The sequence below is a fragment of the Leopardus geoffroyi genome, chromosome B2, assembly GCF_018350155.1.
Source record: "Leopardus geoffroyi isolate Oge1 chromosome B2, O.geoffroyi_Oge1_pat1.0, whole genome shotgun sequence".
Lineage (NCBI taxonomy): Eukaryota > Metazoa > Chordata > Mammalia > Carnivora > Felidae > Leopardus > Leopardus geoffroyi.
This window is the reverse complement of record NC_059332.1, coordinates 94,232,463-94,260,007: the sequence shown is the minus strand read 5'-3', so window position 1 is coordinate 94,260,007 and position 27,545 is coordinate 94,232,463.

Genomic DNA, 27,545 nt, shown 5'->3' with positions numbered 1-27,545 from the left:
TTTTTTACTATTGAGATCAGTTTGTGTATTTGCAGTCTGTATTTCATATAATGTAATCAGTAACTAGTATTTGTTTTGCAGCTAACTGAGCTTAAGGTTAAAACATGTGGCCATGAAACAGCTCTAAGCTGTGTGGCTTACCTGGAGTTCATGTCTGCAGTCTTAATATTCTGTTACCTAGACCCATAAAGAACATGCTCTCGTCAACTAGGCCATAGGAATTTTGCATAAGCCTTCAAATACATGAACACAAACATACACCTGAAAGCCTCTGCATTTGGACTCTAGAAATCATATGGGCTAAAGGATTTTGGATTTTGCTATTGCTACATATTATTTACAATCATAAACATACTGTATAATAAGGGGCAATGGAAATATCAGAGCAAAAATTCCAGTGACCACAGAAAACAGAGTTGTGCCAAACAAGGCAGAGATATCTTAATTATATCGATTGAACTTGAAGTTACAGTGGCCTTTGACTTTTTCCTTTCACTTGGAATTGTTTTCTTTTTTTAGTAGTGGAATAGCTAGGTTTCCATGTGAAACAATTTGAGAACATTTGCTACCTACAGCAGTGTTGCAGCAATACATTCTTATAAGTGTCAGATAATATGCTAGTGATTATGGCTGCTATGCTGAACAGTTATTTCTAAACAATGCTTGCAAAATACTCTACTGTGTAATTTGTTGGTGTAGTTACAAACCTACTGATGGCACCCTTTAGAAAAATGTTTCTTTACAATTAACTCCCATGGTGATGATAGAGCAAGATGCCTTCCAAGTTGTCTTTCTTGTGTTGTGCTCCTCTTTTCTGCTTCTTGGGTTTTCCCCTCCTGTTTAGAGGCTTAGATCAGTATAAATATAAGATCATGTCAAAAATATGATAGCTATCATGAGACACAGTTGCATGTATGCAGAATGTCGAGCCTTAAGCCACAGGTTTGCATTTGGGTTCATAAATAATGTAGAGCCAGACTGCTGAGCATGCTGTTATATAGACCTGAACTTGCTCTTGGTAAAATAAACAGATAAATAAATGGTAACTTGGAATAAAGAGAATGTTTAATATAACTGCCAACAGAAATATTCAGTGCTATAAAACAACCAATGTGAAGGCAAGCATATTTACAACTCACATTATGTGGATAGTTCTTTTGTGTGTGTTTCCCCCTCTAGTTTCAGAGACTCAGAGCGAAGAACAGACAGTATGTAGAGAAGCATCTCAAAATGATGGTTTGTGTTTGTCTTTTTTGCATATCTGAGAATGAAGCAACTCAGCTCCAGTCATTATCATTTTGCTGGTTTTTAAAAGTACTTGTCCTTGTTTTATGGAACACACCAAGCTGAGCACAGCAGCCTGCGTGACACTGTGCCGTGGGATGTGAAGTTGAAGCCATTGAACGCTGAATTTCCCCAGTGTATCTCAGGGGCAGAACCCCTTGTGCTAAATGTGTGTGTGCTGTTCCACTGAGAAAATTCAATGTTCAACACTCTTCGAGTTTCTCATTTCATACCTATGGAGAAGAGGCTCAGTGGCTGCCTGTTGAGTTTCACTGTGAAGTACATGCAGATGGTCTAGTTCAAGGTTCTTTAAAAGGCACACAGGGGAAGAAGTTTCTCCTTACTTTCCCTATTTTAAGGGTATTTCTTCCCTTTTAAAATGCATATTTTGCACAAATAGTCAAATATGATATTGCTCTAATTTTAATGTAGGTAAAATGCATGAAAACTAATAATTCTTCTAAAGCAATAGACATTAGGGCTGTCCTATGCCAGTCATTCAAGCAGCGTATATACAGTAACTTATTATATGACTTTTCTAGTCTTTTCTGGGTAAATGCTGAATTTGCTTAATAATCTAAGCCTATGAGAACATCAGGCAGTCAGAAAGTTGTTAATTGCATTGTAGCTTTTTCTGAATGCTACGTTTCTCTAGACTCACTGAATTTACCCTCTTGAAGACATTGTTAGTGATTGTCTCTGTGAAATGTAAATAGTGGAATTATCAGGAAGAGAACTATATTTAAGTAATGTGCACCACATTTTTAAATTCTTCAAAACATTAAGATAAGTCTTTGGGATAATTAGATAGTTCATATTTCATAGCACATCTGTTAAATGAATAACTATTGAATGGAAAATATCCCTACTACCTCATAAGCAGTTTTTGGCAAATGATTTATTTTTCCATAATTATACCTGTGTCCAGCCTTGTAGTTGTTGGGACATTGCTTTCAATGAATGTTTAGCTTGTAGATTAAAATGAATTTCTTTTGCCATTAGGTAGAAAAATGTTCTCTCACAGAAGCAGAGAAATTGTATGTGGATGGCTTTAGCTTTCTTGCAAGAAAAATATGAATGGGTATGCATTAGAAGACATGCAAGTGGAATTTGGAGACAAACTTGTGAATGTAGACTGAATACTACCTGAATTACTTTCCTTTGCTTGAAAACAAAATCATGACAACTAAGACGGAGAATAGAAGAGGAAAGAGAATGTACAAGCAATGTAAAAGTAGGTACAGTTTTGAATGGAGAACCATTATTGTAGTAAAACAAAGTGACTTCACTGATTTCATTCCCTTTCTGAAAATCAGCTTCTATTTCCTATGTAATTATTAAAAACGAAAAAAGAAAGAACAAGAAAGGGAAAAAAAAAGTTTAGGTGTTGACCAAAGATGTCAACTCAACCACATAACAGACACCCTTCTTGGCCTAGATTGTGATAAATAAATGGCTAGTTTGATGAATAGTTTTGAGTTCAGTGAAGTGATGTTTTTGCATTGTTCAGACACTGCATCCTAGTTAAATAGGAAATATAGACAAGTTGTTATATTTTCAAGCTATATCACAGATATAAGACGTGAAGCTTTTTCCTCTTTTTGGAGAAGAATATTCCAAAAAACAAAATTGATGAGAATGAGATTCTGACATGGAGAAGAAATTTAAGTTTAAAGGAATTTCTCACGTGGAGTTGAGATTTGGGTGTATTCATATGGAAATTTCCTTGAAGCCCATTGCGGAGTGTCTAACCACAGTAAGTGTCCTCAGTTATGAAGTGAATGATAACATGGTGGTAAGTTGTTTGTAAAGTAAGATTTGTAAAGAAAGAAAGAAAAAAATAGCACTTCAAATGACATTGATAATGGAAAAATGTTCCTACAAAGACTGAATGACATTTGCTTAAAAAAAAAAAGGTAAGAGACTCAAGGGGAAAGAATGCATAATAAAAAAGCAAGATGCTTGGCTAAGAATGAGCATTACGGAAAAAGAATTGGGTATTAAAGTTGACAAAAAATATGTTGAGGTGTATAAATATGTTTGACTCCTTCTGGACTGACCTGATTATTAAGTCAAATAATTAAATGCATTTGTGAATATGAGTATAAATTATAGTCATTATTGTGGTGCTGTCGTCAGGGAAAAAAAAGCCAGGATGTTCCCAGGTCATGTGAAGAATGGATGTGAGAGGGTGAGCCAGAAAAAAATCTTTTTCAACATCAGCCAGACAGTTAGTAAGATATGATGCTCCTACATCTTGTTTCTTGTGCTTTTAAAACTATGCAGACACGGGGCACCTGGGTGGCTCAGTCGGTTGAGTGTCTGACTTCGGCTCAGGTCACAATCTTGTGGTTCACGAGTTCAAGCCCTGTGTCGGGCTCTGTGCTGACAGCTTGGAGCCTGGAGCCTGCTTCCGATTCTGTGTCTCCCTCTCTCTCTGACCTTCCCCCCATTCATGCTCTGTCTCTCTCTGTCTCAAAAATAAATAAATGTTAAACAAAATTTTAAAACTATGCAAAGAAGAGTAAGTTTTTAAAAGAATTTCATTGTTTAAGGTTGGAAAAGGGTCAAGTGAATTAGAATTGTTGAGTGATGTAAAGTTTTTATGAGATAAATGTATGGTAATTGTTTCTAACATGCATAAGCTGAACCTGTTCATTAGTCAATACCACATTTATGGAAGCCTAATACACGGATACTTTGCCAGCTCTTGTTTGAGATCCAGAAAATACATAACAGTCTCTGTTATAAGAAGGAGCTTGCAAGATTGTTATGGAAGACCAACACAACAGGCGTTTGTTAAAAAATAGCTAACTATGGCTATGTGTTATTGATTATAAGAACAATTGAATTGTGATTTGTTGGAGGGAGCTTCATGGGGACTATGAAGAATTGCTTGAGTTTGCAAAATAATCAAGGTTTAGAGAGAGCAGAGTGACATTTTGGCAAGAGGTGCAAAGTGGGGAGAGAAATGAGTAAAGGCAAGCAGCAAAGAGAAATGGCAGGAGTGTAAAACGTTTGCATAGGTTCCATCCTATTAGAGACACAGTTCTTAATTATGAAAATTTCTTATTTGTTTCTTTGGAAATCAACATATCGTGCAGTTAAGAAACATAAACATTTAGTGATGTTGAAGTTTAAAGGAAGCAACTCCTGGGCTCATTGTTTCAGAATTGGAAATGACTTTAAATCCCATGAGTCAACTCCTCATTTTATATATTGGTCTTAGATTATTAGTTGATGAAGGTCAGCCACCTTGTTGGTCCTAGGGTAAGGACTAAAAGCCAGATCTCTTAATCTAGGCTGGTGTTTGTTCTGCTAAATCCTTTTTGCCTTTCTTGAATAAAATGAAAAGACAACTTTCATCTTTTTTTAAGGACTTCTTTGATAATATTTTAACATAAGTGAGGTTGCATGGTTACAAACCTTGGAAAAAGAATTTGATGAAATTGCAAGCAATTTGCTCATCATGGCTGTTCGTTCATTTGATCCATTGAAATTGCTCAGGGGTGAAAAGTTTCTGCACTGTTAGTGATGATCTTAGTCAAACAGTCTGAAGGCTGTCATCAGAGCAAAGAAAAATGAGTTTTAGATTTTCTTTATTGATACATATTGACCTTTTAACCTTACTGATTGACAAAGGCACGAAGGTATGTTCTTTCCTGTATGGCTCCCAGCCCTGGCTTCTGGCTGTGTTCCATAATTGTGTCAAGGGTGGGTGCTCTATGTGCTGCTGCAGCTGCCATTTTTCGCCAGCTGGTAAAGTGCTTGTCTGTCCATTAATGTTTTAGAAAATGATTAATAAGCTCCCCCAACCCACACTGATAAAAGAGGAGGTCCGAATCATTCATAAATGCATAGAGATGAAATGCCCAGTGACCTCCTCTGGTCTAGTGGCCCCATGGGCACCCACCCATAGCTGAAATATAGAATGAGTTGTTCTCATGACATTGTAGAGATCTTGAAAATATAAAAGAAAATGAAAAATTTAATATCACTTATCAATGTGTGCACTTATAGTTTTAATGTTCCTTTTTTTTTTACAATTCAAATCAAGGCTAAGAAATACAATGGACTACCTTTTAAGGTTTTTGAGTAGGTTCAATTTCATCGTATGTTAATAATGTCAAACATCATTCCAGGATGTATTCCCTCTTCAGCCTGTCCATCTGTTATATGACCAGAATGACCTTCTTTGTTTCTTCTTTAATTGTGGAATTTTTTCCCTTGGTTGAATTAAAAAAAGAAAAAGAATAAAATAGGCTTCTGCCTTTTCTCATTTAAAGTGACTAGTGAAAAGCTTTACTTTTATATACATAGGGGAGAGAAGTATTCTTCCCCTATCACACACCATATCCTTAATTGATAGTATAGGCTGCCTAGAGCATTAAGTATGTAGCATGAAAAGAGATGAAAATGAAAGGTCATTATTATGAAAAAATAGTCACAGAGTGAATGGATTCAGGAATAACTTTAAAAAAATATTTTAAAACTTTAAGAGAATGGAGTAGTCATATTTTTTAAATGTCCACAAGATATTGTTTTCTTTTTAATGAGATTAAGTGGTTTGAGATCTTTGACTCCTGAACAATTTAAAAGGTTTCTATTTTTTGTTTTATTTACTTTGGCTGACTAAAGCAGTTGGCTGCTTTGTATTTTCTTTAGGTGCAGTAATAGCTATCGTGTGATTCAGTAAAAAACAAAACCCATTAAATAGATGGGGTCATGTACAAATTACTGATTAAATGATTGAGCATTCTGTTTTTTGAATTGATCGATTTTGTATCATTTTTATTCAGTTTTTGGTTTCTTTAGAAAGGGTCAGAATGGTCTTAGGTGGAAGAAATGTCAGGCTGAATATTTGGGTTCTGTTTCTGACACTTTCTCTACTTTTCTGAGAGACCTTGGCTAAATTTCTAATACCTCCAGTTTTCTCTCTGTAAAGTAAAAGAGAGAGCCAGTTATAAAGATAAAGTAGTATACATGGAAAATGTTTTGGAATTTAAAATGTCAAATACATTTAATCCATTGGTACTACATGTATCTGAATTAGATTCAGTTTCAGAACATTTTGTTTTTCTAATTACTGTTTTGCCTTCAGGGTACACTGTAATAATGCTTCTTTGTAATGCCCATATTTTCTCCTTATTTTTTTCATCCATTTTGCTTCCTGTCTTTTACATTATTTTTACCCTTTGAAACCATGAGGATTCATTCTCTGAATATACTACTGCCTGTGTGACCTTAGTTCTTTTCAGCAATTAGGATAATCACTAGTATCCTTAAGGATGAGTTTTCTTTGTTTACTTACTTGGAGAGAGAAAGAGAGAGCAAGAGAGAGAGCGAGAGCGTGCATGTATGTGTGAGTGGGGGAGGAGGAGAGAGAGAGGGAGAGAGAGAATCCCAAGCAGGCTCCATGCTGTGACTGCAGAGCCCAAAGCAGGGCTTGGTGGAAGAGGGGAAGAGAGAGGGATAGAGAGTCCCAAACAGGCTCCATGCTGTCACTGCAGAGCCTGAAGCAGGGCTTGATCCCATGAACTGCAAGACCATGACCTGAGCCCAAAATCATGAGTCTGACACTTAACCAACTGAGTCACCCAGACACCCCAGGAAGATTTTTAATCACTTTTGATGGATGTTGGTGTATTTTAACTTAAAATTTTGCCTTTAGGATACCATTATATATTATGCATTTGGATTCTTTGTGGGTATCCATGAAATCCAACTAAGTGTATGGGTGCAGTTGGGGAAAGGGAGGGTTTTTTTTTTTTTTTTTGGTGAATTTGAACATCTCAAAATTATAGTAGGCATTATGAGTTTAACAAAATGCATTTTAGAGTTCAAAGAGAAGAACTGATACTTAATAAGGTTGTGCAAGCATGATGCTCTGGAAGATCTGAGATCAGAGGTAAATCTAGAGGCTCTGGTTCTTTTGTAATCCACCAACAGTAGTTACAGTGGCTCTGCTTATGGTGCAAAGTCAGTACTTACTGTGTCTTCCCCTCCTTTAGGCTTGGTCTCTGATCTATTCTGTAAAGAAATTAAAGCTGAATGTGTTGCCAGACTCATGTAGGAGGAGAGGCGATAAGGAGGAACAGGGAAATTAAAATAAAGATTTATCTTCATGTCAGCTCTTGGCTAAAATTGTGGCTGTCCTAAGTAATGTCCTTAGCATTTTTATTTGTGAAGAACTGTTCTAGAGACGTTCTTTAATGTGTTCTTATATTTGTTTATTAAGTAAAAATATTTATTGTGGACTTACTACAAATAAGTCACTGTTCAAGGTGCTAGGAAGATAGTCATAAAAAGAGAGGCATGGTTACAATCTGACAGGACTGTCTTTATTCTTGTTCCTTTGGGTATAGGTCATGGGGGTTAGGGAGATGATGGCAATATTAATTGCAAGTCGTAATTTTTATCCAAAGCTATGACAGTCTTATGGAAATACCCATTTAGTATATTTTATTTATTCCCACAATTTTTGGAGTTGATATATTAAATTTATTTTTTTTCGTATTTGATCATATTATTAATCATAGAATTCTGGAGCATCACACCTACTAAACTTTGAAATTTCAGTTTGTTATATGGAATCACATAGATTATTTCTGTTCTCATTTTAGGGAGAATAAATTGTTTTTCATTGCCATGGGAAGGTTGCAAACAATAATGACAAATGTTTTCTGGCAATGTATAAAAGGAAACTGTTTTCTTGAATATTTTTGGATGCATTTAGAATCCACTATAAGGTTGCATTTTAATAATTTGTGAAGTTTTCCTCTGTGAATTACTAATTCATTTATCTAATAATATTTTTTTCTGGCTCTGTTGAGATATAATTGATATATAAAATTTTGTAAATTTAAAAGGTACAACGTGTTAATTTGATACTTATATATTGCAATATGATTACCACTGTAGCATTAGCTAATACCATCACATCACAAAATTACCATTTCTTTTTTGTGTAGAGAACACTTAAGACCTACTCTTTTAGCAACTTTCAAGTATATAATATAGTATTATTAACTATAATTACAAAGGTATGCATTACATTCTCAGAACTTATTCGTCTTTTAACTGGAAATTTGTACTATGACCAATATCCTCCCATTTCATTCTCCCCCTCCCCAGAGCCTGGTAACTACTATTGATCATGTTTCTACAGTTCAGTGTTTAAATTTAATGTGTAAGTCATATCATACAGTATTTGTCTTTCTCTGACTTATTTCACTTAACATACTGTCCTCAAGGTCTATCTATGTTGTCTCAAATGGTTGGATTTCCTCCTTTCTCATCACTGAATAATATTCCATCATATGTATACACACACACACACACACACACACACACACACACACACATATATATGCACACACACACCACATTTTCTTTGTTTACTCAATTCATTGACAAAACACTGAGGTTGTCTCCATATCTTACTTATTGTGAATAATGTTGCAGTGAACATGGGTGTGCAGATATCTCTTTCATATCCTGTTTTCATTTCCTTGGGATATATATCCAAAAGTGGAGTTGCTAGATCATGTGGTAGTTCTACTTTTAATTTTTTGAGGAACATCCATACTATTTTCCATAGTGACTGTACTAATTTACATTCTCACCAACAGGGCATAGGTTTCTCTTTTCTCCACTTCCTTGCCAACACCCATAATCTTCTTGGCGATAGCCATTCTCACAGGTATGAGGTGATAGCTCACTGTGGTTTTAATTTGCACTTCCCTGATGATTAGTTGTTTTTAGCACTTTTTCATGTACTTGGTGGCTATTATAATTTTTATTATATACTACTTAAGATCTGTAAAAATATGTAATGGTTATGTACATTAGGGAGCATGATGAATTATAAGTACACCTACTGGGGCTAATGGTCAGTGGGTATGACCCCTGGGGCTGTTCTATTTCTGACTGTTTCTATTCTAATTGTCTTGGGATTATATCCTACCATTTGGTAAACATTTTGGGTGTCTCCTTATCACCGCCCAACTTTTGAACAAGGTCGTTATTAATGCCCTTGAATATATCTTTTTGCTCCCTCCCATTTGAACTCCCTTACTTCCCTCTCATAGGCAATTATTCTCCTGAGTTGTGTGTATATCATTCCTTTGTTATTAAAAAAAAGTTTTTCTACATATGTATATATCTCTATATAAAGTGTTCTTTAGTTTTGTTGCTACAAAGTGTTTTTTAGTTTTGTTGCTTTAGTTTTACAAAAATAGTATAATACTATATACATTCGTCTCTGATTTGCCATTTTCACTTAGTGTCCTATTTGAGCCCTAATAAGATTCCCTGGTATGGTCCTCCAAAATAGCTCATTCTTTTCCCCAGTATTCTGCAATGCCACTTCATAAATCACATTTTCATGCAGCTAGGCGTCTGTTTCTGGGCTGTCTGTTCTGTTCGATTGGGTCAAATTTTCTTTTGAAATTCCCCATTCCAATACCATGTTGTTGTAATTGTCCTTTAAAATAAATGCTTATACTTAGCAGGGCAAAGCTCCCATTTTATGTTTAATCCTCCAGAGTATCTTGACAATTCTTGGGCTTTCATTCTTCCGTAGAGTTTTTAGGATCTGTTTTGCAAATCAGTTGAAGAAAAAGTTGGAATTTGATTAAAACTATACTCAATACAAAATAATTTGGGGGAAAATTGATGCTTTACAAAATTCAGTCTTCTTTGTACCAGTCAGTATTCAGAGAAACAAAACTGGCAAGGAATATTTATTTAGAGACTTATTGCAAGGAATAGACTTGCATTATTGCGGGGCTGGCTAGGCAAGTCCAAATCCATAGCCAGGCTGCACGGAGGGGCAGGCAGGCATTCTTGGAGTACACTGAAGCTGAAGCCACAGATGGAATTTCTTCTTTTTCAAGGAAGTCTTGACTTTGCTCTAACAGTCTTTCAACTAATTGAATTGGGTCCATGCAGATTATTTTTGAATATTCTCCTTTTCTTTAAAATTAACTGATTATGGAGGTTGCAACCTGGGTTGCTCAGTCAATTGAGTATCTGACTTCAGCTCAGGTCATGATCCCGTGGTTTAGGAGTTCAAGCCCCACACTGGGCTGACTGCTGTCAGTGTGGAACCTACTTTGGATCCTCTGTCCCCCTCTCTGCCCTTCCCCTGCTTGCAGTCTCTCAAAAATAAATAAAAAAACATTTTTTAAAAAGTTAACTGATTATGACCTTTACAGCAACACCTAGATAAGTGTTTGATTGGATAACTGAGGCCTGTGGTCTATTTTGACTATATAAAATTGATCATCACATGCCATGAACATAGTAGGTTTCTCCATTTTTTATATTTCCTTTTTCCATTTTTAAATCCTTTTATTTTTTAAAGTTTTATTCATTTTTGAGAGACGGAGCATGCGTGGGAGAGGGGCAGAGAGAGAGGGAGACACAGAATCCGAAGCAGGCTCCAGGCTCTCAGCTGTCAGCACAGAGCCCAACATGGGGCTTGAACTCACCAGCCAGAAGATCATGACCTGAGCCAAAATCAGATGCTTAACTGACTGAGCCACCCAGGAGCCCTTAATTCCTTTTATAAACTAATTTTCTCTAAGCGATTCTGTTTTTAAATTTACATTTCATAGGGGCCCCTAGGTGGATCAGTTGGTTAAGCCTCCAACTTCGGCTCAGGTCATGATCTCCTGGTCTGTGAGTTTGAGCCCCACGTTGGGCTCTGTGCTGACAGATCAGAGCCTGGAGCCTGTTTCTGATTCTGTCTCCCTCTCTCTCTGCACCTCCCCCACTCATTCTCTCTCCCTCTCTCTCTCTCTCTCTCTCCCTCTCTCTCTCTCTCTTTGTCAAAAATAAACATTAAAAAAATAAATTTACATTTTATAGCAGTAACATCTCTTGTAGAGAAATGCAGTTGATTTTTGTATATGGATCTTCTATCTAACTTGTCAGACTCTCATCTGTAAAAATTTTTCTGGAGATTCTTTTATATACGGGATTACATAATTTGTGAGAATAGCAATTTTGTTTCTTCCTCTTCAGTGCTTATGTTTTTTTAAATTCATTTAAAAATTATGTATGATAAAATTTACTTCTTTCAGTACACAGTTTTATGACTTTTGGCAGATGCATAAAGTCATCTATTTACCACCACAATCAAAATAAGAAAATTTTTGGCATCCCCCAAACCCCCCCTACCACGGATCTGTAGTCATGTCCTTCCTTCTGCCACAAACATGGGAAACCACTCATCTGTTCTTTGTCCCTGAGTTTTGCCTTTTATAGAATGTTACACAAATGGAGTCTCATGACACGTGAATACATTATGTTTCTCTTAGGAAAATACCTACAAGTGTGTGTTTAACTTTATCAGGAGCAGTCAAGCTATCTTCCAAAGTGTCTGCACTATTGGCATGTTCTCACCAGTGTTCCAGTTTTGTTCGATCTTCATTAGCACTTGTATTCTCAGCTTTTAAGTTTATTTCCTTATTCTTGAATTCTGAGAGTTTAACATATTCTTGATACAAGTCTTTTGTCAGATATATAATTTGCGATTATTTTTCCTCAGCTCAAGGCTTTTCTTTCTGAAGGTGTCTTTTGCAGAGCAAAACACTTAAAATTCTTGTAAAGTCCAACTTATTAATATTTTTTCTATTGTCTCATACTTTTGGGGTCACATCTAACTTGGCCTAACTCAGTGTCACTGAGATTTTCTATGTTTCCTTTAAATGCTGTGTATTTTACATTTTATGGAGAGAGGATATATTTTGGATATTTCATATAAGATATGAAGTATGGACTCAGGTTTTTTTTTGCATATAGATATCTAGTTATTCTAAGGACTATTTGTGCCTCTGTGTGTGTGTGTGTGTGTCTATGTGCATGTGTGTTTGAGACAAGGAGATAAACATGAATGTTTCTACTACCCTGTGGAATTTGGCTCTTTTTGGTCAAGATTAAAAAAGGAAAATCTGCATATTTTAGCCACCTCACATTGCAAGTTAAGTAGCTCAACCACATTGGCCATCAATACCCCAGTTACGATACTGTAACTGCATAACATCTTTGACATTCTGTCTGGCTAGTGCTAGGGAAACCCAAAGAGGGGAATTATTATTTTATATTGTAGAGGCAGAATTTTCTATTTTTTTAGTTTTCTTTTTTCTTTTTTAAAATTTACATCCGAATTAAGTAGCATATAGTGAAGCAATGATTTCAGGAGTAGATTCCTTAATGCCCCTTACCCATTTAGCCCATCCCCCCTCCCACACTCCCTCCAGTAATCCTCTGTTTGTGCTCCATATTTAAGAGTCTGTTATGCTTTGTCCCCCGCCCTGTTTTTATATTATTTTTGTTTTCCTTCCCTTATGTTCGTCTGTTTTGTCTCTGAAAGTCCTCATATGAGTGAGGTCATATGATTTTTGTCTTTCTCTGACCGACTAATTGCACTTAGCATAATACCCTCCCGTTCCATCCACGGAGTTGCAAATGGCAAGATTTCGTTCTTTTTGATTGCTGAGGAATACTCCATTATTACTGCCGAGTAATAATATACCACATCTTCTTTATCCATTCATCCATCGATGGACATTTGGGCTCTTCCCATACTTTGGCTACTGTTGATAGTGCTGCTATAAACATGGGGGTGCATGTGTCCCTTCGAAACAGCACACCTGTATCTCGTGGATAAATGCCTAGTAGCGCAGCTGCTGGGTCGTAGGGTAGTTCTATTTTTAGTTTTTTGAGGAACCTCCATACTGTTTTCCACAGTGGCTGCACCAGCTTGCATTCCCACCAACAGTGCAAAAGAGATCCTCTTTCTCCACATCCTCGCCAACATCTGTTGTTGCCTGAGTTGTTAATGTTAGCCATTCTGACAGGTGTAAAGTGGTATCTCATTGTGGTTTTGATTTGTATTTCCCTGATTATGAGTGATGTTAAGCATTTTTCCAAGTATCGGTTGGCCATCTGGATGTCTTCTTTGGAGAAGTGTCTATTCATGTCTTTTCCCTACTTCTTCACTGGATTATTTGTTTTTTGGCTGTTGAGTTTCGTAAGTTCTTTATAGATTTTGAATACTAACCCTTTATCTGATATGTCATTTGAAAATATCTTCTCCCATTCTGTCAGTTGCCTTTTAGTTTTGCTGATTGTTTCTTCACTGTGAAGAAGTTTTTTATTTTGATGAGGTCCCAGTAGTTCATTTTTGCTTTTGTTTCCCTTGCCTCCGGAGACGTGTTGAGTAAGAAGTTGCTGCGGCCAAGATCAAAGAGGTTTTTGCCTGCCTTCTCCTTGAAGATTTTGATGGCTTCCTGTCTTACATTGAGATCTTTCATCCATTTTGAGTTTATTTATGTGTATGGTGTAAGAAAGTGGTCCAGGTTCATTCTTCTGCATGTCGCTGTCCAGTTTTCCCAGCACCCCTTACTAAAGAGACTGTCTTTATTCCATTGGATAGTCTTTCCTGCTTTGTCAAAGATTAGTTGGCCATACATTTGTGGGTCCATTTTTGGGTTCTGTATTCTGTTCCATTGATCTGAGTGTCTGTTCTTGTGCCAGTACCACAATGTCTTGATGATTACAGCTTTGTAGTATAGCTTGAAGTCTGGGATTGTGATGCCTCCTGCTTTGGTTTTCTTTTCCAAGATTGCTTGGGCCATTCGGGGTCTTTTCTGGTTCCATATAAATTTAGGATTGTTTGTTCTAGGTCTGTGAATAATGCTGGTGTTACTGTAATAGGGATTGCATTCAATATGTAGATTGCTTTGGGTAGTATGGACATTTTAACAATATTTGTTGTTCCTATCCAGGAGCATGGAATCTTTTCCCATTTTTCTGTTTTTTTTTTTTTTGTGTGTGTGTGTGTGTCTTCTTCAATTTCTTTCATAAGCTTTCTATAGTTTTCAGTGTATAGATTTTTCACCTCTTTGGTTAGATTTATACCTAGGTATTTTATGGTTTTTTTGTGCAACTATAAATGGGATCGATTCCTTGATTTCTCTTTCTGTTGCTTCATTGTTGGTGAATAGGAATGCAACCGATTTCTGTGCATTGATTTTATATCCTGCAACTTTGCTGAATTCATGAATCAGTTCTAGCAGTTTTTTGGTGGAATCTTTTGGGTTTTCCATATAGAGTATCATGTGACTGCGATGAGTGAAAGTTTGACCTCCTCCTGGCCAATTTGGATGCCTTTTATTTCTTTGTGTGGTCTGATTGCAGAGGCTAAGACTTCCAATACTATGTTGAATAACAGTGGCAAGAGTGGACATTGCTGTCTTGTTCCTGACCTTAGGGGGAAAGCTCTCAGTTTTTCCCCATTGAGGATGATATTAGCGTTGGGTCGTTCATATATGGCTTTTATGATCTCAAGGCATGCTCCTTCTATCCCTACTTTCTTGACGGTTTTTATCAAGAAAGGATGTTGTTTTGTGTCACATACTTTCTCTGCATCTATTGAGAGGATCATATGGTTCTCGTCCTTTCTTTTCTTGATGTGATGAATCACGTTAATTGTTTCGTGGATATTGAACCAGCCCTGCATCCCAGGTATAAATCCCACTTGGTCGTGGTGGATAATTTTATTAATGTGTTGTTGGATCCGGTTGGCTAATATCTTGTTGAGGATTTTTGCATCCATGTTCATCAGGGAAATTGGTCTATAGTTCTCCTTTTCAGTGGGGTCTCTGTCTGGTTTTGGAATCAACGTAATGCTGGCTTCATAGAAAGAGTTTGGAAGTGTTCCTTCCATTTCTATTTTTTGGAACAGTTTCAAGAAAATAGGGGTTAGCTTTTCCTTAAATGTTTGGTAGAATTCCCCTGGAAGGCCATCTGGCCCTGGACTCTTGTTTTGTGGCAGATTGTTGATTATTAATTCGATTTCCTTACTGGTTATGGGTGTGTTCAAATTTTCTATTTCTTCCTGTTTCAGTTTTTGTAGTGTATACGTTTCTAGGAATTTGTCCATTTCTTCCATATTGCCCATTTTATTGGCATATAATTGCTCATAATATTCTCTTATTATTGTTTTTATTTCTTCTGTGTTGGTTGTGATCTCTCCTCTTTCATTCTTCATTTTAATTATTTGGGTCCTTTCCTTTTTCTTTTTGATCAAACTGGCTAGTGGTTTATCAAGTTTGTTAATTCTTTCAATGAACCAGCTTCTGGTTTCATTGATCTGTTCTACTGTTTTTTTGTTTTTGTTTTTGTTTTTTTTTCGGTTTCAATAGCACTGATTTCTGCTCTAATCTTAATTATTTCCTATCTTCTGCTGGGTTTGGGTTTTACTTGTTGTTCTTTTTCCAGCTCCTTAAAGCATAAGGTTAGGTTGTGTATCTGAGATCCTTCTTCCTTCTTTAGGAAGGCCTAGATTGCTATATACTTTCCTCTTATGACCGCCTTTGCTGTGTCCCAGAGGTTTTGTGTTGTGGTTTTATTATTTTCATTGTTCTCCATATACTTTTTAATTTCCTCTTTAACTTCTTGGTTAGCCCATTCATTCTTTAGTAGGATGTTCTTCAGTCTCCAATGTTTGTTACCTTTCCAAATTTTTCCTTGTGGTAGATTTCTAGTTTCATAGCGTTTGGTCTGAAAATATGCACGGTATGATCTCAATCCTTTTGTACTTGCTGAGGGCTGATTTGTGTCCCAGTATGTGGTCTATTCTGGAGAACATTCCATGTGCACTGGAGAAGAATGTATATTCGGCTGCTTTAGTATGAAATGTTCTGAATATATCTGTTAAGTCCATCTGGTCCAGTGTGTCATTCAAAGCCATTGTTTCCTTGTTGATTTTTTTAATTAGATGATCTGTCCATTGCTGTGAGTGGGGTGTTGAAGTCTACTCTTATGGTATTACTATCAATGAGTTTCTTCATGTTTGTGATTGATTTATATATTTGGGTGCTGCCACATTTGGAGCATAAATGTTTACAATGGTTAGGTCCTCTTGGTGGATAGACCACTTGATTATGATATAATGTCCTTCTTCATCTCTTGATACAGTCTTTATTTTAAAGTCTAGATTCTCTGATATAAGTATGGCTACTCTGGCTTCCTTTTGTTGACCATTAGCATGATAGATGGTCCTCCATCCCCTTACTTTCAATCTGAAGGTGTCTTTAGGTCTAAAGTGGGTGTCTTGTAAACAATATATAGATGGATCTTGTTTTCTTACCCATTCTGTTACCCTATGTCTTTGGATTGGAGCTTTTAGTCCATTGGTGTTTAGAGCGAGTACTGAAAGATGAATTTATTGCCATTATCATGCTTGTAGAGTTGGACTTTCTGGTGGTGTTCTCTGGTCCTTTCTAATCTTTGTTGCTTTTGGTATTTATTTATTTTTTGTTTCATCTTTTCTCCCCTCAGAGAGTCCCCCTTAAAATTTCTTGCAGGGCTGGTTTAGTGGTCACAAACTCCTTTAATTTTTGTCTGGGAAACTTTTAATCTCTCCTTCTATTTTGAATGACAGCCTTGCTGGATAAAGAAATCTTGGCTGCATATTTTTCTGATTCAGCACACTGAATATATCCTGCCACTCCTTTCTGGCCTGCCAAGTTTCTGTGGATAGGTCTGCTGCAAACCTGATCTGTCTTCCCTTGTAAGTTAGGGACTTTTTCTCCCCCTTGCCGCTTTCATGATTCTCTCCTTGCCTGAGTGTTTTGTGAATCTGACTATGGTATGCCTTGTTGACGGCTGGTTTTTGTTGAATCTAATGGGAGTCCTCTGTGCTTCCTGGGTTTTGATGTCTGTGTCTTTCTCCAGGTTAAGAAAGTTTTCGGCTACGATTTGCTCACATAACCCTTCTCCCCTATTTCTCTCTCTTCCTCTTCTGGGACCCCTATGATCCTGATGTTGTTCCTTTTTCATGAGTCACTGATTTCTCTATTTCTCAAATCATGCTCTTTTGCCTTAATCTCCCTCTTTTTTTTCTGCTTCGTCGGTCCCTAGAAGTTTGTCCTCTATATCGCTGATTTTCTGTTCTGTCTCATCCATCCTTGCCGCCGTGGCAACCATTCGAGATTGCAGCTCAGTTATACCATTTTTTATTTCATCCTGACTAGCTTTTATTTCTTTTATCTCCACAGAAAGGGATTCTAATCTGTTTTCGACTCCAGCCAGTATTCTTATTATGGTGACTCTAAATTCTGGTTCAGACATCTTGCTTGTACCTGTGTTGGTTAAGTCCCTGGCTGTCGTTTCTCCCTGCTCTTTCTTTTGGGGTGAATTCCTTTGTTTCATCATTTTGAAGGGAGAAAAGGAATTAATGAGGTAGAAAAAAATGATTATTAAAAATATTAAAATTAAAAAAAATATTATAATTAAAAATTAAACACACACACACACACACAAAATCGAATAAATGATGCTAGATCCTAGGTGTGTTTCGGTCTGGGTGTTGAAAGTGGTTTGATAGATTAGAGAAAAAGGGAACAAAAAGAAGAAAAGGATATCGTTTGAAAATTTGAAAAAATGAATAGACTGAAGTAGATTAAAATGCAATGATGGAAGTAAAATAGAATTTGAAAAAAATTACACTAAAGTAAAAAATATAGTAGAAAAATTAAATAAAAGTATTTTTAATAAAAATTAAAAATAAAAATGAATTTTTTCTTTTTCTGTATTTGTGAAAAAAGAAATGAAAAAGAGAAAAAAGATAAAAAAGAAAAAAAGCAAAAAGAAATCTTTTGAATATTTGGAAAAGTGAATACACTGTAGTAGACTAAAATAAAATGATGGAAGTAAAATAGAGTTTGAAAAAATTTACATAAAAGCAAAAAATATAGTAATAAAAATTACTGGGACCAGGTGGCTTCAACAGTTTCTACCTAATGTCCTTCCAGCAGTGGAACTGCTTTTCCCCATGTGGCCTGAGAACCCCCTGAACCCCACTCTGTTCCTGGGGTTTATCCTTCCCACCAGAGCACCACCAGGTATCATGCTGTGGAGCTGCAGACTTTGTGCTCCCCTTGTTTACATTCTTAATGGAATTTAAACCCTCTCCTTTATCCTTTCTCCCTTTTTAGTTTAGTCCCTGTGGCTGTTTCCAGTTTTCCACTTTGTCTCCAGCTCCTTTTGGGGAGGGGTGCTTTTCCCCTTTTCTCCCCCCCCCCCCACCAGTCTCCATCCTCTGTCCATTGGCAAAAGCGGTTCCCTACCTTTCGCAGCTTCTCACTCCCCAAGCTCACCTCTCTGTTCTGCGTACCTGCTGAATTCTGAGGCTCAGGTTTTGCAGATTGTTGTGTTAATCTTCCAATCAGTTTTCTAGGTGTGTGGGATGGTTTAGTGTTGTTCTGGCTATATTTTATGGACGTGAGACACAGAAAAAACGTCCATGTTGTTCCAGTCTCTTGGCTCCTCCCCTGAGGCAGAACTTTCTATTTTGTATTGCCTTTCAATACGTTTGTGCATTTTTTAAGATAACTAATTTTTTTTGAGTTTATTTATTTGTTATTTATTTATTTATTTTTTTTTAATTTTTTATTTTTTAAATTTTTTTTTAACGTTTATTTATTTTTGAGACAGAGAGAGACAGAGCATGAACAGGGGAGGAGCAGAGAGAGAGGGAGACACAGAATCTGAAACAGGCTCCAGGCTCTGAGCTGTCAGCACAGAGCCCGACGCAGGGCTCGAACCCACGGACTGTGAGATCATGACCTGAGCCGAAATCGGACGCTTAACCGACCAAGCCACCCAGGCGCCCCTATTTATTTGTTTTGAGAGAGACAGAGCCTGTGTCAGCAAGGGAGGGGCAGAGAGAGAGGGAGAGAGAAAGCAAATCCCTGTGCTGCCAGCAGCAGAGTCAGACGTGGGGCTCAAACTCATGAAACTGTGAGATGATGACCTGAGCTGAAACTGAGTCAGACGCTCAAATAACTGAGCCACCCAAGCACCCCTTAGGATTATGATTTATCGCAGCAGAATTTCTAGAAAAAAGAAACATTTTGTGTAATTTGATCAGTTGAGCCTATCAGGTGAAGTGATCAGAAATAGAGAACTATTTTTTACCCAAGAGGGTGTTAGAGTAAGGAAGCTGGGAAGTTCTGCTGACAGACTGCTAAACTCCACCTGTGGCTTAGAACCACAATGTACATAAATCAGATGTTATCAGTTCCCAGAACTTTCATCTACAAGCAAAACCTCTTCGTCTAACACATTTGGTGATAATCAAATCTTCGTACCTAGATATAATGTCACGAAGTAAAAGCAACTAATAGTTATTAAGCTTCTGATAAATGGTAGCACAGAATTTGGTATTTTCCATTTATCCAGTGGGTAAGTATTAGTATCCTATTTCTGTAGTGGAGTAAAGTGAAGTTCAGAGAATGAAGAGCTTGCTCACTGTCACACACCTAGAAAACAGGAGCCAGGTATCAGACACAGTAATTATGCTTACAAAGCCCACTGGTGAAATCTGGGAATGACTCTACCCTGTAAATCTTTAAATCCCTTTTTGATAACAACATTCTCATGTTGCTGGGAAGTGACCTTTTTTTGCTTTGGAAAGCTTGTTGCTTAGTCCAAAGTCCTCAGTATTGAAGTACTTTGGGCTGATGTGTGGTGGTTGGTCTGGGTTAACTCTTTGTACTATTCTGGTCTGTTCTAACCATGAGAGCTCTGCAAGGCCATGGAGCCATACAGCCTTGGTACTGAGGGAATTAAAGAAATATAATGAAGTCCCTGTCTCCGTCTGTCACAAAGGAATCTTATGGAGAGCTGCCAGGGGACCTACTATATCAAACAACTGAAAAATAGCATGTGTTTACTCTCAGCAAGGAGGATTGATTTCTACTTGTTCTGTTTTCAATTAATTTACCTAATTTAACCTTTAAAAATGTCACCTTCCCTTCCAACCTCAGTAATAAATATAAATTTTTTTGCTGATTTAATTTTAGGAGCCTCCACATTTACTCTCAGCAGCTGCTGCCCTTTTGAATTGAGTTGGGATAGGGAAGGAGAAAAGGAAGATATGAAAAGAAAGCTTTTAGGTCATGTCTTTTCTTTATTTAACTTTTACTAACACGGGCTTCCAGAATGTATATAATTTATTCTCCTGGGTTGAGAGTAGAATGATAGGGTTGAGGGAGAATAATGAATCAATGATAAGTTAATAAAAACAAACACTATAAAGAGTATCCAGCTATGGAGGACTTCTCAATTTGGAAGAGAATGATTTCAGAGGCTGTTGCTGAATAAAACGCATGCCTCTTGCTTTGAAGTTGATGGGTATTAGTGCCTTGTACACAACACCTTCACTCAGCTCTCTAGCACCATGCTGTAGATCAGTGCTTTTTAAATTTTTATGTGCATTCAGATCACCTGGGAGTCTTGTTAAAATGCAGGTATGATTCATCAAGCCTGGGGTGGGGCTTGAGATTATGCATTCCTAATGAGCTCATAAGTGATGCTGACTGTGCTGATCCCTAGATATGCATTTTGAGTAGCAAGGCTGTAGAAATTTTTTTTTAAGTTTATTTATTTATTCTTGATAGAGAGAGGGCGAGAGAGCAGGGGAGGTACAAAGAGAGGAGAGAGAGAATTCCAAACAGGATTTACACCATTAGTGCAGAGCCCATCACTGGGCTTGAACCCATGAGCCATGAGATCATGACCTGAGCTGAAATCAAGAGTTGGACACTTAACTGACTGAGCCACCCAGGTACCCCAAAGGCTGTAGAAATTTTGATCCCCGAAAATATAATATTTTTAAAGGAGTCTACATGGAAAACATGACCTGTGTTTACAAGTACTAGACCCATACAAAGAGAAGCATTAGTTTATTTATTTTTTTGATGGAAGGCTTATACTATAAATATTTATACTAATAAGCACTGGTATGTAGGGAGGACAAAATGAATAATAACAGTTACAACTCCTGACTTAGTCCGTGCTAGGCACTGTGCTAAGGACTTTATACATACTATGTCATCTAGTTTTCACATCCTCCATGACAGATCTAAATTATCATTTATATTTATAAATAAGTAAACCGAGGCATAAAGCAATAGTTACATAACTCCATGAGGCCATAGTCTAGTGGTAGAAGCTGAATTTCGATTTTGGTTGCCTGCCTATAAAAGCTGTGTTGTTAATTACTGTTCTATTATAAACTATAGGATAGTAATTAAAAAAAATTAAATGAAATTAAAAGATGGAGAGCACAAACTTTCCTGTCAGAGATGAACTTGAAGCCCGAGTCTCCCATTTACCACCTGTTTGATCCTGAGAAAATCTTGTAACTTCAGTTACCTCATTTGAAAGTGGTGAATAATACCTGCTCTGCTCTTTTCTCCATTTTTTTGAATTTATTTATTTATTTAGAGAGAGACAGCACATGTGCTCCCCTAGTGGGGGAGGGGCAGAGAGAAAGCGAGGGAATCATCAGCAGGCACTGCACTATCAGCAAGAGCCTATGTGGGGCTTGGTCCATGAGATTCGTGAGATCATGACCAGAGCCAAAAACAAAAGTTCGATGTTCAACCGACTGAGCTACCCAGGCTCCCTTTTCTCTGTTTTGAAGGTGATGTGATGTTTTTGTGAACTGCAAGTCAGTACACAGAGGTCATTTTCTCCTCTCCCCAACACTTATTGTCCTTGGCATGTCAAGAATAGGCATAACGGCTTAAAAAATTATTTCTGGCCCAGTCTTATTTGATACTTGCAGGTAGGAAAAGCTTCATGCAAATAGGGAGTTGGCTGCATCTGGATCATAGCATAGAGTGAAAACATGTCTAATTATTGACATTTAGTAGGACCTTGCCCAACTGGGGGCCTGTTTCCTTATCTTCAATTTGAAGAGGGTATAGCTGATGATTTTTAAATTCCTCCCCAGATCTAGCAGCTGAGTTTTGATTTTTGCTCTCAAGTGATATATTAATTTCCAATTGGTTAGTTGTCTTTGTATGTTTTAGATGGTGATGATGACGATGATTTTGCAACTTTGCCTCTGTTTCATTGGGGATAACTGCTCTCATATTCTAGTAAGGGAATTTTTCTTCTTAGAAGCTGCAGCTGAATTTCCTTATGAGTAAATTTAAAGGTAGGACAGAATTTACAGAGATGACAAAAGAAGGTATAATTTGTAGGCTGGGAGTTAAGGAGATCACTGGTCAGTAGACAGTATTTTAGACAGAGGGCTGTCCATTTTAGGGAAATGGGCCTGCAACCCAGCTTCAGTAGGTATTACAAATCTCAGAGTCGAGGAAAAGCAGCAGGAGTAAAGTTATATACTCTGTTCATATAGAGTCAGGGGAAAACCACAAACAGAATAAATTCCTGAGCTTCATGAGTTTGGAATTCTTGAGTTTGGATGGAAAAGTTGGCCATGCCTGAGAGGAGATCTGGAAACTAGACAAGTGCTACATTAGAAGAGTGAATGGGTCAGATGCCTATGACACAGCAGGGAGAACATGAAGAAGGGGTGTGCTTATTAGAAATAATAATAGGAACTACCATTTAATGGTTTTCGTGTATGCATCACCATTAATATAATGCTGCATTTGATTCTGACAGCATTCCTTTGTGATAGAAATATGAATCTGCATTCTACAAATGAAGAAATTAAGCATCAGAGAGATTATTTACTTCCAAAATAGATTAGAAACTCTAAATTGCAAGCATTTCTCACTATGCTCTGTAGCCTCTTTTGAGCCACTTATTGGAATGCATTCATTCCACAAAGCAATAAAACTTTCCATTAAAATTATTACATGTATATATATTCTCCTTGTTCCAAAAACAAATTCTAACAACTTAGATGGTGTTCAGTCCAATTCTGAAGTCTGCTTTAGAGAATTCAAATCCTTCCTTCCCCGCATCTATGCTAATATCCTTGGGACACCCACATCTGGACTTCCTCTTACAGGGCTGGAAAGCACTCTGTCTGCTTTCTGGGGGAGGAGGAAGGATTGTGATTTCTAGAGTCCTTGAGGATCTTCATAGACTATTTTCAGCAATATATCTAGAGTTTCTAGAGGGTGGCATTGGTAAATATGAAAATGCTGTAGATTGACTAAAATTATAAAATATGTAAAAATAGTATTTGAAAAGATAAAAAAGACAGAGACCGCAGAGCTATCATATAGGAAATCATCACCTTGTTGAGGATGTTGTGTTTCCTTATGCCCAAGTCAGGTTTCTTTTTCCTAGATTCCCTGCCAGGCTCTAAATTTTACAAGTTATTCAGATCTGTAGATTATTTTTATTGTGTTTACTCTGCTTACTTGACACCCTAGTTTAAATCTGGTGGAAACCAGTAGATAGATTTTTTTTAAGGAGAGTTTTGAGAGTGTTAGTGTATCTCCCACCATGACTGTCTCTCTGCTCAAGGTGCTGTCTTGGATTTCTGATATCCACAGGCTGGGTCTGTCCACCCCTGGGCCTGGTCTGAGGCTGGCCTGGACTAGCAAGCAGACCACAGCTGAACCTTTGATTGCTGACCTTTTTTTTTTTTTTTATCAAATCCCATTGATGTGAGGATTTTCTCTGTTTTAATGTTGTTAAAAATAGGCAATCTTATTTATATTCCACACATTTTGAAGAGTTTAGGGAAATAACAATTTTCAGAAATAACTTGTTGGATAAAAGAACAATAGATACTGTTTGCAACTAAACTTGTGACCAGGTGTCCTTTTAATGCTTGGCTACCTTTTATTTTACATTTTGCTTGTTCCCAGGATGAGGCGAGTGTGCACCCTTCCAGAACCCTCATTTCCTGCCAGATTTTGGCCTCTAGTAAAGTCACTGGCTCATTTGTTTGTTTTGTTTGTGTGTGTGCTCTCGCTCCGTGCATTGGGTTTGGCCTTCTGAGCTACTTGCTTGCGTACTCTAAATGAAAATAAAAAAGCAAGTAATATAAAGTCCTATTTTCAAATACTGAGAACTACAAACTGAAATATTAGAACCTAGTGCTCCCTCTCAACATGAGTATCTTCTATTTCCCTGAACACTATCAAAGGAAATTGGCCCCATAGTGGTAAGAAACAAACAAACAACAGACACACTTACTCTAAATGGAAATTTAGCTGTGCATGCAGGATTCCTAGTAATTGATAGGGAAACCTTAGTTCTTACCTATGTATGGACTCCTGGGAGTAATATACTGGTGTTTGAAAACCACTGTCTTCTTGAACATGTTATAGTACCTTTATTTGGGGGAAAAACTGGTGTTAGCTTTGGCTTAATCAATTATTTGCTCTGTAATTTTTCCTATCTGTAAGAGAAAAATTATAGCTCATCCATAACAGAAGAAAGTGTAATATAGAAAGGAAAATTTAAATTAAATTAGAAAAAAAGTCATAGGAATGACAGATACAAATTATTATCTTAAGATTGGGTTTGTGTGGGAGGAACCTAGATGGCAGCACAGCATGGAAGTTTTTTGTTTGTCTCGCATCCATGAAATACAGCCAGACCCACACTAAGCCACCCTGCACACCTAGAACACTGATCTGAGGATTAACACAACAATCTGCACAACCTGAACCACAGAACTCAGCAGGTACGCGGTGTGGAGAGATGAACTTGGGGAGAGAGAAGCTGCGGAGGGCAGGGAGCTGTGTTTGCGTGCGAGAGAGGACAGAGACGGGGTGGGGGAGAAGAGGGGAAAAGCACCACTCCCCAAAAGCAGCTGGAGAGAAAGTGGAAAATTGGAAACAGCCACAGGGACTAAACTAAAAAGGGAAAAAGGAAAAGGAGAGGAATTAAATTCCATTAAGACTGTAAACAAGGGGAGCACAAAGTCTGCAGCTCCGCAGCTCGATACCTGGTGGTGCTCTGGTGGGAAGGGCAAATCCCCAGAGCAGGGTGGGATCTGGAAGGTTCTCGGGCCACACGGGGAGAAGTGGTTCCACTGCCTGAAGGACATTTGGTGGAGGCTGTGAGACCACCTGGGCCCAGAAGGCCCCAGAGAATGGCCACATTTGCTGGTGCTGGAACAAGGTCACTGGGGGTGAGGCCTGGTGCCAGATGTGTGTTGTGATTTTCCATAATCCCTGAGGTGCTGCTGCTAAACTGTCTCAAGAACTTTTTCTGGGGTGGGCTGGCACCTGGCTGCAGTCTCTGGGCATCGGCAGCAGTGTGGTCCTGCAAGCGTTCCTGGGTGCGGCCGACACCCGTACATGGCTCGGTGAGACCATCCGCAGAGGGGCGGAGCGGGTCAAAGCCGCAGTCCCTCAGAACTGGGGGGCCAGGTAAAGCAATCATCTGAGACAAAACTTGGGAGGGAGATGATGCCTGGGGCTTGGTCATGGACAGTGTGGAGGCAGGGAGTGGAGCAAAGATGAAGGACAGCTGCACAATTGCTGATCAGGGAGAACAGAATTCTGATACTAGAGACTGAGTAACTGGGTGACGCCACTTTCACCGCTCTCGCACGTGTACATACACACCTTACAAGCACCACAACACTTCACCGCATTAGGCTACCAGCGCCATCTAGTGAAGAACAGAAACGTTACACTAAGCCCCACCCAAATGGGTGAACCTCGCTCTTCAAGAACACAAGTCTCACTGCCTGCTTAGTTTATGGGCTCTAAAGCGATTCATAGTTTGACTTTAGGGAAAGACGAAGTAATTTCAGTTGTATTTCAGTCTGTTAGCTGGTCCAACTATTCAATTTTCTTTCTTTTTTTTCTTCTTCTCTTTTTCATTTCTTTTTTCACAAATACAGAAAAAGAAAAAATTCATTTTTATTTTTAATTTTTATTAAAAATACTTTTATTTAATTTTTCTACTATATTTTTTACTTTAGTGTAATTTTTTTCAAATTCTATTTTACTTCCATCATTGCATTTTAATCTACTTCAGTCTATTCATTTTTTCAAATTTTCAAACGATATCCTTTTCTTCTTTTTGTTCCCTTTTTCTCTAATCTATCAAACCACTTTCAACACCCAGACCGAAACACACCTAGGATCTAGCATCATTTATTCGATTTTGTGTGTGTGTGTGTGTGTGTTTAATTTTTAATTATAATATTTTTTTTAATTTTAATATTTTTAATAATCATTTTTTTCTACCTCATTAATTCCTTTTCTCCCTTCAAAATGATGAAACAAAGGAATTCACCCCAAAAGAAAGAGCAGGGAGAAACGACAGCCAGGGACTGAACCAACACAGGTACAAGCAAGATGTCTGAACCAGAATTTAGAGTCACCATAATAAGAATACTGGCTGGAGTCGAAAACAGATTAGAATCCCTTTCTGTGGAGATAAAAGAAATAAAAGCTAGTCAGGATGAAATAAAAAATGGTATAACTGAGCTGCAATCTCGAATGGTTGCCACGGCGGCAAGGATGGATGAGACAGAACAGAAAATCAGCGATATAGAGGACAAACTTCTAGGGACCGACGAAGCAGAAAAAAAAGAGGGAGATTAAGGCAAAAGAGCATGATTTGAGAAATAGAGAAATCAGTGACTCATGAAAAAGGAACAACATCAGGATCATAGGGGTCCCAGAAGAGGAAGAGAGAGAAATAGGGGAGAAGGGTTATGTGAGCAAATCGTAGCCGAAAACTTTCTTAACCTGGAGAAAGACACAGACATCAAAACCCAGGAAGCACAGAGGACTCCCATTAGATTCAACAAAAACCAGCCGTCAACAAGGCATACCATAGTCAGATTCACAAAACACTCAGGCAAGGAGAGAATCATGAAAGCGGCAAGGGGGAGAAAAAGTCCCTAACTTACAAGGGAAGACAGATCAGGTTTGCAGCAGACCTATCCACAGAAACTTGGCAGGCCAGAAAGGAGTGGCAGGATATATTCAGTGTGCTGAATCAGAAAAATATGCAGCCAAGATTTCTTTATCCAGCAAGGCTGTCATTCAAAATAGAAGGAGAGATTAAAAGTTTCCCAGACAAAAATTAAAGGAGTTTGTGACCACTAAACCAGCCCTGCAAGAAATTTTAAGGGGGACTCTCTGAGGGGAGAAAAGATGAAACAAAAAATAAATAAATACCAAAAGCAACAAAGATTAGAAAGGACCAGAGAACACCACCAGAAAGTCCAACTCTACAAGCATGATAATGGCAATAAATTCATCTTTCAGTACTCGCTCTAAACACCAATGGACTAAAAGCTCCAATCCAAAGACATAGGGTAACAGAATGGGTAAGAAAACAAGATCCATCTATATATTGTTTACAAGACACCCACTTTAGACCTAAAGACACCTTCAGATTGAAAGTAAGGGGATGGAGGACCATCTATCATGCTAATGGTCAACAAAAGGAAGCCAGAGTAGCCATACTTATATCAGAGAATCTAGACTTTA